The following is a 12,500-nucleotide window of genomic DNA, read 5'->3' on the forward strand; positions in this document are numbered from 1 at the left end:
ACACACACACTCGCACACTCACATACTCACACACACTCACATACACACGCATTTACACACACACACACACACACACACACTCTCACACACACACACAGACACACACTCTCACACACACACACACACTCACACACGCACACAAACACACACACACACAGATGCACAGAGACACATATACACACACACACACTCACACACGCACACACACACACACACACACGGGGTCAAGCCGATCAGATGCGCTCAGAACATGTCGCTGATGAAACATACCAAGTTTCCACACTCGCACACTCACATACTCACTCGCACACTCACATACTCACACACATACTCACATACACACACATTTACCGTATTTTCCGCACTATAAAGCGCACCGGATTATAAGGCGCAGTCTCAATTACGGGGTCTATTTCTGTACTTAACCCACACATAAGGCGCACTGTATTATAAGGCGCATGCTAAAACATACGGTCTACAAAAAAGGTAACGGAAGCAAAACAGTGAGTTTAGTTCAACTTTATTCTACTATTTAACAATACACACATTATTTTTTAATCAATCTTCTCCCACAAATCCATCAAAGTCCTCATCTACTGTGTCTTCTTAACTTGGCGCAGTTTATTTTCTTGCTTCCTCCCACTTCCGAACCATAGATTCACTGATGTTGAATTCTTTCGCAGCTGCTCTATTCCCATTTACAACCGTGTAACTGATAGCCTGTAGGTCTTTAGACAAACAAATGTTGTCGTCTTCTTCTTCTGATTTTTATTGGCGGATGCAAACCAACTTAAGGTGCATTTACCGCCACCTACTGGACTGGACTGTGGAGCGCATAATGGTTAGGCAGAAACAAATGTGGTTTTGCAACATACCGGTAGTATACCTACCTACCGGAGGCGTGGCGGAGGTAAGCGTACGTACTGTAGTATTACGTAATGTTTTCTGATTGGTTTATCGCTGCCAGCGTACATAGTGTATGTATTACATCCCTGTGTCTGCGGGAAATGGTCCGACAGTCAATCAAGCAGAGTGCTTACCAAAGTGGCACAACAACATTATTACAGATTTTTGGAACTCAGTGCACACATAAGGCGCACCGGATTATTAGGCGCACGGCCGATTTTTGAGAAAATTTAAGGCTTTTAGGTGCGCCTTATAGTGCGGAAAATACGGTACACACACACACACACACACACAGACACACAGAGACACACACACATACACACTCACACTCACACAGACACACTCACACACACACTTTATTGCCAAGTATGTTTTCACATACGAGGAACACACACACACTTACACACACATTTACACACACACACAAACACACTCGTTCACACTCGCACACTTACTCACACTCGCACACTCACATACTCACTCGCACACTCACATACACACTCACACTCACATACTCACTCGCACACTCACATACTCACACACATACTCACATACACACACATTTACACACACACACACACACAGACACACAGAGACACACACACATACACACTCACACTCACACAGACACACTCACACACACACTTTATTGCCAAGTATGTTTTCACATACGAGGAACACACACACACTTACACACACATTTACACACACACACAAACACACTCGTTCACACTCGCACACTTACTCACACTCGCACACTCACATACTCACTCGCACACTCACATACACACTCACACTCACATACTCACTCGCACACTCACATACTCACACACATACTCACATACACACACATTTACACACACACACACACACAGACACACAGAGACACACACACATACACACTCACACTCACACAGACACACTCACACACACACTTTATTGCCAAGTATGTTTTCACATACGAGGAACACACACACACTTACACACACATTTACACACACACACAAACACACTCGTTCACACTCGCACACTTACTCACACTCGCACACTCACATACTCACTCGCACACTCACATACACACTCACACTCACATACACACACTCACAGTTACACACTCACTCACACTCGCACACACTTACACACACTCACACTCGCACACTTGCTCACACTCGCACACTCATTCACATACTCACAAACACCTTCACTGACTCACACACTCACACTCACTCACACACACTCACTCACACACACACACTTACACAAACACTTACACACACACTCACACTTACACACACACTCATACTTACACACACACTCACACTTACACACACACTCACACACACACTCACTTAAACACACACACCTACACACACTTACACACATTTTGAATTTTCACGTCAAGTTCAGTATTTTACCAATACAATGCCATATAGCTACGAAACTTGGTATGGTTCATCAGCGACATGTTCTGAGCGCATCTGATCGGCTTGACCCTGGTATCACTGCTTGCAGCTATATTTATTATTATTATTATTATTATTATTATTATTATTATTATTATTACGTCCGTCATTGAAGTCAATGGCAGCCCATAGAACCGTACGTAGGAAAGTTATGAAATTTGGCACACATGTAGAGGTCAGTCTTCAAAGGTACTGTAGCAACTTTGGTGTGTCTAGCTCAAACCCTCTAGCGCCACCAACAGTCCAAAAACCCAATTTTGTGCTGAATCGTAAGGCCTAGAGGCAAAATTCTTGCAACATCAGAATCAGAATCAGAAAGGTCTTTATGAGGGACACACAAACACTTACACACACATTTACACACACATTTACACACACATTTACACACACATTTACACACACACTTACACACACATTTACACACACATTTACACACACACACTTACTCACACTCGCACACTTACTCACACTCGCACACTCACATACTCACACACACACACACTCACACTCACACACACACTCACACAGACACACTTACTCACACTCGCACACTCACATACTCACACACACACACACACTCACACTCACACACACACACTCACACACGCACTCACACTCACACACACACACACACACACACAATCACACAGACACACTCACACACACACACACAATCACACAGACACTCACACACACACACTCACACACACACACCCTCTCACACACACACACACACAGACACACACAGACACTCACACACACAGACACACACATACACTCACACACACACACACACACACACACAGACACACACAGACACTCACACTCACACAGACACACACACTCACACAGACGAGGAACACACACACTTATGCCTCTTTTCCACCGGAAAGAACCAGGTGCTGGTTCAGAGTTGGTTCCATTGGTGAACCTTCTAAGAACCGGTTTGTCTTTCCACCGGCTAGAGAGCATCAAGAGCCGAGTCTGACGTCAATTTATACGTGTCACGTGTCCCAGCAACTTTTGCGCAGCAGCGACAAACACAAACACATCAACAATGGCGGATGTTGCTTTACTGTTAATGCTCATGGCTTTGTGAACCTACATTAACGCGGCGAAAAAAACGTGTACGTGCAGCTCCATGTAATCTGTATAAACGGAGGTTGTGATGGAAAAGTACATAACGTTATTTTATCATTAACACAGAAAAAAGTTAGCCTTAGCATGTAGCTACTTACTATCATGTGTGCTGATAATGTATCATATTGCGGTAAAGTAAAAGTGTATTAAACATCAGTATACTTAAGGTACATTATCAATGCGCTAACAGTAGCCCCGCCCCCAGGTGCTAACAGCCCCGCCCACAGCTCCTGACACAGCGGTTCTTAAGTCTAGACCAGCAACGTTTTGGTGCTACTTAAGAACCGCTTTTCCTGGTTCAGAGCCGGTGCTTTGGCTGTCGAAAAAGAAAGAACTGGTTCTAAATTAGGCTCCGAACCTGCACTCAAACTGCCTCGGTGGAAAAGGGGCATCAGGGTGCTACATAAAACAAAGACAGAGCTATAAGGACTTAGTAAGTTAGTCTTAGCCACATAAAGTGCAACTGTGCAACCTGGTGTACACAGTGCAGGACAAGACAAACAAGACAAACAAGACAGTGCAGGACAAAAGACAAAAAGACAGTGCAGGACAAAAGACAAAAAGACAGTGCAGGACAAAAGACAATACACACACAAAAACAGCACCAACCAGTGTAAATACTGTATATTCAAACAATGTTACATGTGCAGAAATACTGGAATGAACACATTAGTATTATAGCAGCAGTTACATGAGGTGTTGTAAAGTATTGTGCAAAACAGCAATCGACTGAAATGTGAGACAGAATGTGTAAAGAGCAAAAACAGTGTGTAAAACAGTTTGATATGATGGTGCTGTAGACATGGATGTACATTGGAAGAGTGCATATTTGGTGTGGGTCATTGCAGTCCATACAGTTGATTGTGCGTGTGTGTGTATTGTGCTCGGTACAGTTCAGTTCACAGTCTGGTCGTGAGGCCTGAATGCTTCTGTACCAGATGGCAGGAAGGTGTTGTAAGAAATTACAGAAATTGCACCCAACTTCCACCCCAAGGTTCACATCTAAAAGAGCTCATTCCTAAAAAGGTTTAAGTATCATAAGGTAATACATTTAGGACTCTAGATGTATAAACTTGATTCAATTGTAAATATGGGAACAGCAGCAGGACATCAAGGATCACCACGAACAAAGGGTCTACGTGACTGCGATTACCATTTAAAGTGACCATTTGGTTGATAACAACTGTAACAATAACAAGACAAGGTGTACGTGACCATGATTAACATTTAAAGACATCTGGCTAAATAACAAGGTGTAGCCCAGCCATTTCTGTTAAGCCTATTCTGTACATTTCTGTTTAAGATTCTAACAGAACTGAATTAACCCGACGCAGTGTGGTGACAGAGTTGTGTGTGAATTGTTGTTTCTAAAGTAACTGAAGCAAAGTGCTTAAGCTGAGAGGTTTCTAAAGTAACTGAAACTTGTGGTGTGTTTGTTAGAATTCTGTTAAGATTCTAAAGTAACTGAAACTTGTTGTGATTCTAAAGTAACTGAATCAGCCCGACGCAGTGTGGCAGTGGAATTATAGCTAAAAGTGTTTCTAAAGTAAGTGAAACAGTGATAGTGTAAAGAGCCCGACGCACCGCAGCTCTGTAGAGTTTAAAGCAATAACCCGAGGTAGTGTGGTGTTGTCTGACAGACTGTAACAGTGTTTTAAACTTACGCGTTTTAAGTCCATGTGCTGTGGTTAAGTAAACGGTTAGGTTTTAACGCAAAGAAACCCGACGTACTGTGATTTTGTCCGACGTACTGTGACAGTGTTAAACTTACGTTTTAAGTCCAAAAGTGCTGTGGCTAAAAGACTGTTTTAAAATATGTGTTACATTTTTGTTTGTGAGTTTGTGAGTGATACTGTTTGACTGTTTGAGACTGTTTGTGAGTGTTTGAGAGGTGTGAGTGTTAAGTTTTACTGTAGTTGAACTCAGATGGAGTGTGTCTGTGTCCGAAGCAGGGAGACTTTTCAGTTCAAAAGCCCAACGTATTGTGGCTGTTTTGTTCGTTTATGTCCGAAGTACTGAAGCTGTGAATAAATAGACTAATGGTTAACTAGACAGCTTATAGTTACAGAAACTGTGTAAAGTTTAAAGACTAAGATTTAAGGAAAGCTGTGAGTTTGTAAAAATGGAACAGCTGATTGTTAAGTACATCGCTAAACACGGTTCTCAGGGAATGTTTGATGGAATAGAGAACATTGTTGATAAACCGTATGAGTATGAGGGCTATTTCTAAGTGTGGCGGGGCGGTGCAGGGCAAGAATTGACACCAATACCACTAAAACTTAGAACAGACTACGCCACCCTGTTTCTATAAACAGGGAAATTTATACCCAGAAATATAGCACACCAGTTCGTTACCACTGAACACAAGAGACGTGGACATAAATACAAAAATACTTTATTGCACCATAATTAATTAAAATGTAGAAAACTGTGGACCAAAACAATGAAAAGAAGTACAAAAAAACAAGAAACTTTGCAGCTGAGGCTTACCAGTAGGGAGCTAGCTGAACAGTGAGTATCCTAGGACACACCACTCAACACACTCACGCTCACACCACACCCACTCTAAGTGAGGGAGAAGCAGATATCAGATAGCAAAACACTCTGAGAGAAACACCACCACCACAGGGCCAAGACAGCTAGCTTCCCTCACTGGGGCCTTCAGCTCCTGAAATAAACAAAAAAAAAAGGGAAAAATAAGAACACAATTAGTTCAACTTGTACAATCCAACAACTTGCATTAGAATAAGTTCAAACCCTAAAGGGGAACAATGGACAATTTACTGGCCACAAGGGTCCAACAGAGAGATGTCAAGACTCAACTAGGTTCAGGCTAAAAGCTCATGAACCTAGACATGCCATGAAGCAGCAAGAGGTGAAGGAGGAGAACAAAACCAAAAAGAAATAAAACCAATACAAATAAAGACAACAGGCTCAAATTAAAATCACAGAGAATGCAACAAAACAAAACTTGAGGCTGAAAAGATCTTTCAGCCAAACGACTCAAATCAACATTAAACAAAACAAAAATAAAAACTAAAATCTTCCCAAGTACGGGATATCATCCGCTTCTTCCACGCAGTCTTTAGGAAGAGCGCCGGTCCAACAAAAACAACCAAATAAATAAACAAAACAAACACGCTGCTGGCGGCAATATAACAGCCGGTGGAGCTAAGCACGCACCGTGAACGGTATAGCTCGCTCTAACTGACGACTCGGACTAGCCGCTCTTCACCTAACCCACCAGCCTGAGCGTGAAAAAAAACAAACAAGGCCAGAAAAGAATAATCAAATGCAAATGGTCACAGTCATAAAAGTAGCAGCAGAACAAACAGTGCAGTCTTAACGCCGTCTAAAGAGCGTTGGCCCCGCAGTCCAGTGACGAAGGGCTCACGAGCAGATGCACTAAAAAAGGACAAAAGTTAATAGAAATCAAAGACACCACCCCAAAACGGCTCAAAGGACTAGATATACCTACCCGGAAGTAGATCGCTAAACCCACGGGCTCAGTTACTCACAGCTTTATCCATCAGCGGCAAACAGCAAATATGCAGGTGATCTAGAGCACACACAAACTGGAGGGAAGGACAGCCTGTACCCAACAGCAACGTTGTCCCAATCGCGACCATAACCTGGCTATAAACAGATATGCACACTGAAATAGTGCAAACACTAACAACAATGTTAGCCAAACAGCTAGCTACATACCTCCCACAAACTGCGCGCACACACCCACACACAATAATGGCTGTATGATGCGTAGCCAGATGACGTAAGCTACGCCTTAAATACACCCGGAGCGGCAGCCAATAGGCTGTCGCACCTGTCATTCAGGTGAAAACCATGTTTAATAGGGCGGTACCTAGACTGCCCCACTACATAAGTTTGAAAATGACTTTAAAATGCCCAAGAACAAAAAAGGACAGATTGCCAATGCACTGCAAGCAGTTATTGCATCGTACAAAGTGACTAGAAAGACTGCATTAAAGGCTGATTAAGATTATTTCCCTAGTCTGGTATAATCTGTAAAGAAGAAAAGATTAGGATGCAGAATGAAATTGTACACCTTTGAACTAACAACAGCATGCTTAGTTCATCTGTGGAAACATTGTTCAAAGATTTAGAGGAAGCAAAGTCTGCTTGTCAATTCCTGTTAAAAATGGCACAACTGAAACTAGCATCAGTAAGACATCTGTATGTAGCATGTGGAGTAATCAAGTTCCTGACATGTTAGACAGTGATGAGAACTCAGAAAGAGATTCTCAGTCAGTCAGGAGTCAATACTCTGACTGTACAGTTAAGTTCCCCATGGCTCCAGTTCACTTGATTACAACTATGCGTGCTAATGAAGGAGCGTTCAAAACTAGAACTGCCAATAAGTCAGAGAGGAAACAGGCACTGCTCGAAGTCCTAGGTGTAATGTTAGTTGACTGGGATAAAATATGTGATGTGCACATGAGGAAAGGGGAGCATCCTATGGCATTTTCAGAGCGATTATTGGAGACATTTAAAACTTTCAGTGGCAATCCTGACATCACACCAAATGATGTCAGTTTTAAATCTGCTTTGATTAACACATGTGACTCACTCACCCGTTCTGCTGTGTCAATGTTTGTAACCCACCTCTCTGATTATAATGACATCATTGCTAAAATGACACAGTTTTTCAACAACAATGTTAATACAAAGAGATCCCATCCTGTGTCCGCAGTAGGTGTTAAAAACCTCAATAAGAATAGAGCCAGCAAGGTTTCCTGGAAAAAACAGAACTACACTACTGGAGGTAGAGAGGAAAGTCTACCCCCTCGTAACCCTGATAACCTCCTGGTGTGTTATTCATGTGGCAAAGAGGGACATATTTCAAGGGAATGCAAATGTTCCCTTAAGAGAACAGGCCACAATACTGATTTACAGTTTTAAACCAGTTGCAGGCTACAGTAAACAAACTGCCTGTTGTTTTTCACCGAGCCACTCAGAAAATTTGGCAAAGTCAGAAAAACAAAATGCATTCTGGTCAGAATGTGCACCATCACAAATTTGAAAGTAGTGATGAAGTTGTGGTAAAGAATTACCAACATGAGGGCCCATGGTCTGCCCACTGGGAGACACCAGGCAGAGATTCACGTCACAAAACTAAAAACCAACAACCTGGTAAGAGATCATTCCACATAGATCCATTAATGTCATAAAAAGCTGATGGCAGTCATAAGGGCCATGTAAATAGGCAAGTTTATGTTGTATGTGTTTGTAATTTTTTTTTTAAAAAAGGGGGGGGGGATGTTTTCAAGTGTTTTTCAGGTCAAAAAGAAATAAAGATGTGAGGATGGACAATAAAGGCAGCTCTCGTGACAGCATTAAAGATACGAGAGTGCCCAACGCTGTCCCAAAGTGCTTATCTACAATGGATCCATGTTCTGGTCTTGGTGAACCTCACAGCATGGTCTCCAGACCCAGATGAACAGTGTAACAGAGAGTGTAACAGGAATGTATAAGGTCTTCTTGACAACAGCGTTCCTGAGGTATCACAGTGCTGTTGCAACCAGTTCATCACCTCCTCAGAGAACATCTTCAAGTAAATAATCCCAAGGATTTGAAAGGATTTGAAAAATTGTTTGAAAGGATTCTAAACATGGACAATTTGGGAATATTACAGAAGAATGTATTAAAGCAAGGACTTTAAGGACTTTTAGGTTAATCACACAGTTACCATCAGGAGAATGGTGAGGACTTGACATAGAACGCTGTGACAAAACTACATTGGTTTTATTTGCGAGTGTGATGCTGTCAGGACTCATGTGATGCTTTTGGCCATGTGCCTTTGTTTACGTTCCTCGTCACATGTCTGCCCCGCCTTTGTCTGCTCCTCCCTGTCTCCACACCTGTTCCTAATCGTGTCTCATTGTCTTTTGTATTTAAGTGAACCCGAATCATTAGTTACGTTTAGTCCCTGTTAAGTGTCGTCATTTGTATTGTTTTAGTTATCGTCATTTACTGTCTTTGTCTTCATTATTTATTAAACCCCATTCGTTTGAAGCTATCCTGCATACGGGTCTGTCTCCATCCTTCCTGGTTATGAGAGATGCCTTGGAAAAACAACTATTATCTGGGGCACCCCACACTGATTATGAGGCTTGTGAAATCAATCTAACGCACGTCCACAATAATTTTACAAGAGTAATAGTTTCAAACAGGAAAACATGTCACTACAACTCTTGATCACTTTTCTATCTTTGTTAATGATAACCAAATGTTAACACTTTGTCCGAGTAATGATACTTTACTTTGTATTCGGTTTGTTTCATTTCAATTTGGTTCATAGGAAAATTACTTTCCATATGTAAGTTTCACCCTACAGCCAATGTAATTGATCCAGAGGACAACTATTCTTTGAGGAAGATGTCCCAAAATTTGACTTTGAGTTACCAAAATATATAATAATGTTATTATATAATATGTTAATGTCATTATGTCATAATGCCAATGTCAATGAAAGGATGACCATATTGTCAAAGCTCAACAAGGTCTTGTAGGAAAGGATAACGTTTTAACTAAACAAATGCATGATGGTGATTTGGTTATTGCATATTCTGATCTGATTTGGGATGTAACTTTCAAAACTGCTGTTTGTGTATGCATCTTTCTCATTCTTTGTCAATGCATTATGTTATGTTGTCTGTGTACCATATTGAAACGGCAGGTTGCAGATAATTCAATGATCAATGTGGTACGTTGCCAACGGGAACGTACCACATTGATCATTGAACGTCCACGTCCACAATAATTCACATGAGGTGAAGTTTCTATGACGGGTAAGATTCTCTGAGGGCCGAAGGGGAACAACCTAAGGCAGGGCTTCACCGACACTGGGCACCTGCCCAAAAATGGGAGGTGTGATCTGTATTAAGGAAGTGATGTGATGCTTCAGGGCCAAAAGCATCAAAGGGGGGACTGTAAGAAATGACAGAAATTGCACCCAAATTCCACTCCAAGGTTCACATCTAAAAGAGCTCATTCCTAAAATGGCTTAAGTATCATAAGGTAATATGTTTAGGACTCTAAATGTATAAACTTGATTCAATTATAAACATGGGAACGGCAGCAGGACATCAAGGATCACCACGAACAAAGGGTCTACATGACTGCGATTACCATTTAAAGTGACCACTTGGTTGATAACAACTGTAACAATAACAAGACAAGGTGTACGTGACCGTGATTATATTTAAAGACATCTGGCTAAATAACAAGGTGTAGCCCAGCCATTTGGGAGACACTCAGTTCTTACGCTCAATACACATTCAAAGCAGAACCTCATTTAAACTACAAAGAGGAAAAGAGTATAAAATGCTTGAGCAAGATTTGCTCAAGTCATGTATTTTGTCACTGCTATGGTGGAATAAACTTCTTGTTCTTCATTAAGATCTTCAACATCATCGTCTTATTTTTACACAACGCATTTTTTATTTCTTACAGTGTGTAAGGGGAGTGTGGGGTGAAGAGAGTGTGTGTGAGGTGAGGGGTCATCCTCAATACTGTTGTCTTTGGGGATGCAGCATGTTGTGTAAATGTCCATGAAAGAGGGAAGAAAGACTCCAATGATCTCAGCTGTCCTCACTATCTGCTGCAGGGCCTTGCGAACTGAGATGGTGCAGTTCCCAAACCAGACAGTGATGCAGCTGCTCAGAATGCTCTCAATGGTCCCTTTGTAGAACGTCAGGATGGGGGGAGGGAGATGTGCCTTTCTCAGCCTTCGTAAGAAGTAGAGACGCTGCTGGGCTTTCTTGGTGATGGAGCTGGTGTTGAGTGACCAGGTGAAGTTCTCCGCTAGATGGACACTAAGAAATTTGGGGCTCTTGACAATCTCTACAGATGCTCCCTTGATGTTCAGTGGAGAGTGGTCGCTCTGTGCTCTTCTGAAGTCAACAACCATCTCTTTAGTTTTATCAACATTCAGAGAAAGGTTGTTGGCTCTACACCAGGCAGTTAGCTGTTGCACCTCCTCTCTGTTTGCTGACTCGTAGTTCCTGCTGATGAGACCCACCACGGTCGTGTCATTGGTGAACTTGATGATATGGTTCGATCTGTGCATTGCTGCACAGTCGTGAGTCAGCAGAGTGAACAGCAGTGGACTAAGCACGAAGCCCTGAGGAGCTCCAGTGTTCAGTGTGGTGGTGCTGGAGATGTTGTTCCTGATCCGGACTGACTGAGGTCTCCCAGTCAGGAAGTCCAGGATCCAGTTGCAGAGGGAGGTGTTTAGTCCCAGCAGGCTCAGCTTCTCAATCTGGTGGTGATGGATGATTGTGTTGAATGCTGAACTAAAGTCTATAAACAGCATTCGTACATAAGTGTCTTTATTGTCCAGGTGGGTGAGGGTTAAATGAAGGGCCGTGGCAATGGCATTATCCGTGGAGCGGTTTGAACGATACACGAACTGTAGGGGGTCCAGTGAGGGTGGTAACTGGGTCTTGATGTGCCTCATGACGAGCTTCTCAAAGCACTTCATAATGATGGGTGTGAGTGCGACGGGACGATAGTCATTGAGGCAGGACACTGTAGATTTCTTTGGGACGGGGACAATGCAGCCTCCCTGAAGATGTTCCAGTCAGTGCACTCAAAACAGTCCTGAAGAGCAGAGGTGGCTCCTGCTGGCCAGGTTTTCACCTGCTTCAGAACCGGTTTAGAGTCTGACGAGTGGTCTGTATGCTGGAATTAACAAGTTCTAGCCTATCAAGTAAAATAACATGGTCAATGGTATCAAAAGCTGCACTAAGATCAAGTAACACCAGCAAAGAGACACAACCCTGATCAGAGACCAGTAACAGGTCATTTACCACTTTAACCAGCGCTGTTTCTGTGCTATGATGAGGCCTAAATCCTGACTGATACAGTTCATGATTATTATTACTATGTAGATCTGAACATAACTGCTGAGCTACAACCTTTTCTAGGATCTTAGAGATAAAGGGGAGGTTTGATATTGGCCTTTAGTTC

General features: G+C 42.4%; 1 protein-coding gene and 1 long non-coding RNA gene across 2 annotated transcripts in view; one reads left to right on the forward strand and one right to left on the reverse strand.

The window, feature by feature from the left end:
- Positions 1 to 12,500, forward strand: part of LOC132861382 (annexin A4-like) — a 175,256-nt gene that overhangs the window by 146,530 nt on the left and 16,226 nt on the right. The window lies entirely within an intron of this gene.
- On the reverse strand, positions 5,916 to 7,249 carry LOC132858675 (uncharacterized). Its single transcript, XR_009649648.1, has 3 exons — positions 7,218 to 7,249; positions 6,988 to 7,145; positions 5,916 to 6,914 (listed from the first exon to the last, which is right to left on the reverse strand). It is a non-coding gene; the product is annotated as an uncharacterized LOC132858675 (long non-coding RNA).

The sequence above is a fragment of the Tachysurus vachellii genome, chromosome 2 (genome assembly GCF_030014155.1).
Source record: "Tachysurus vachellii isolate PV-2020 chromosome 2, HZAU_Pvac_v1, whole genome shotgun sequence".
Classification (NCBI taxonomy): domain Eukaryota; kingdom Metazoa; phylum Chordata; class Actinopteri; order Siluriformes; family Bagridae; genus Tachysurus; species Tachysurus vachellii.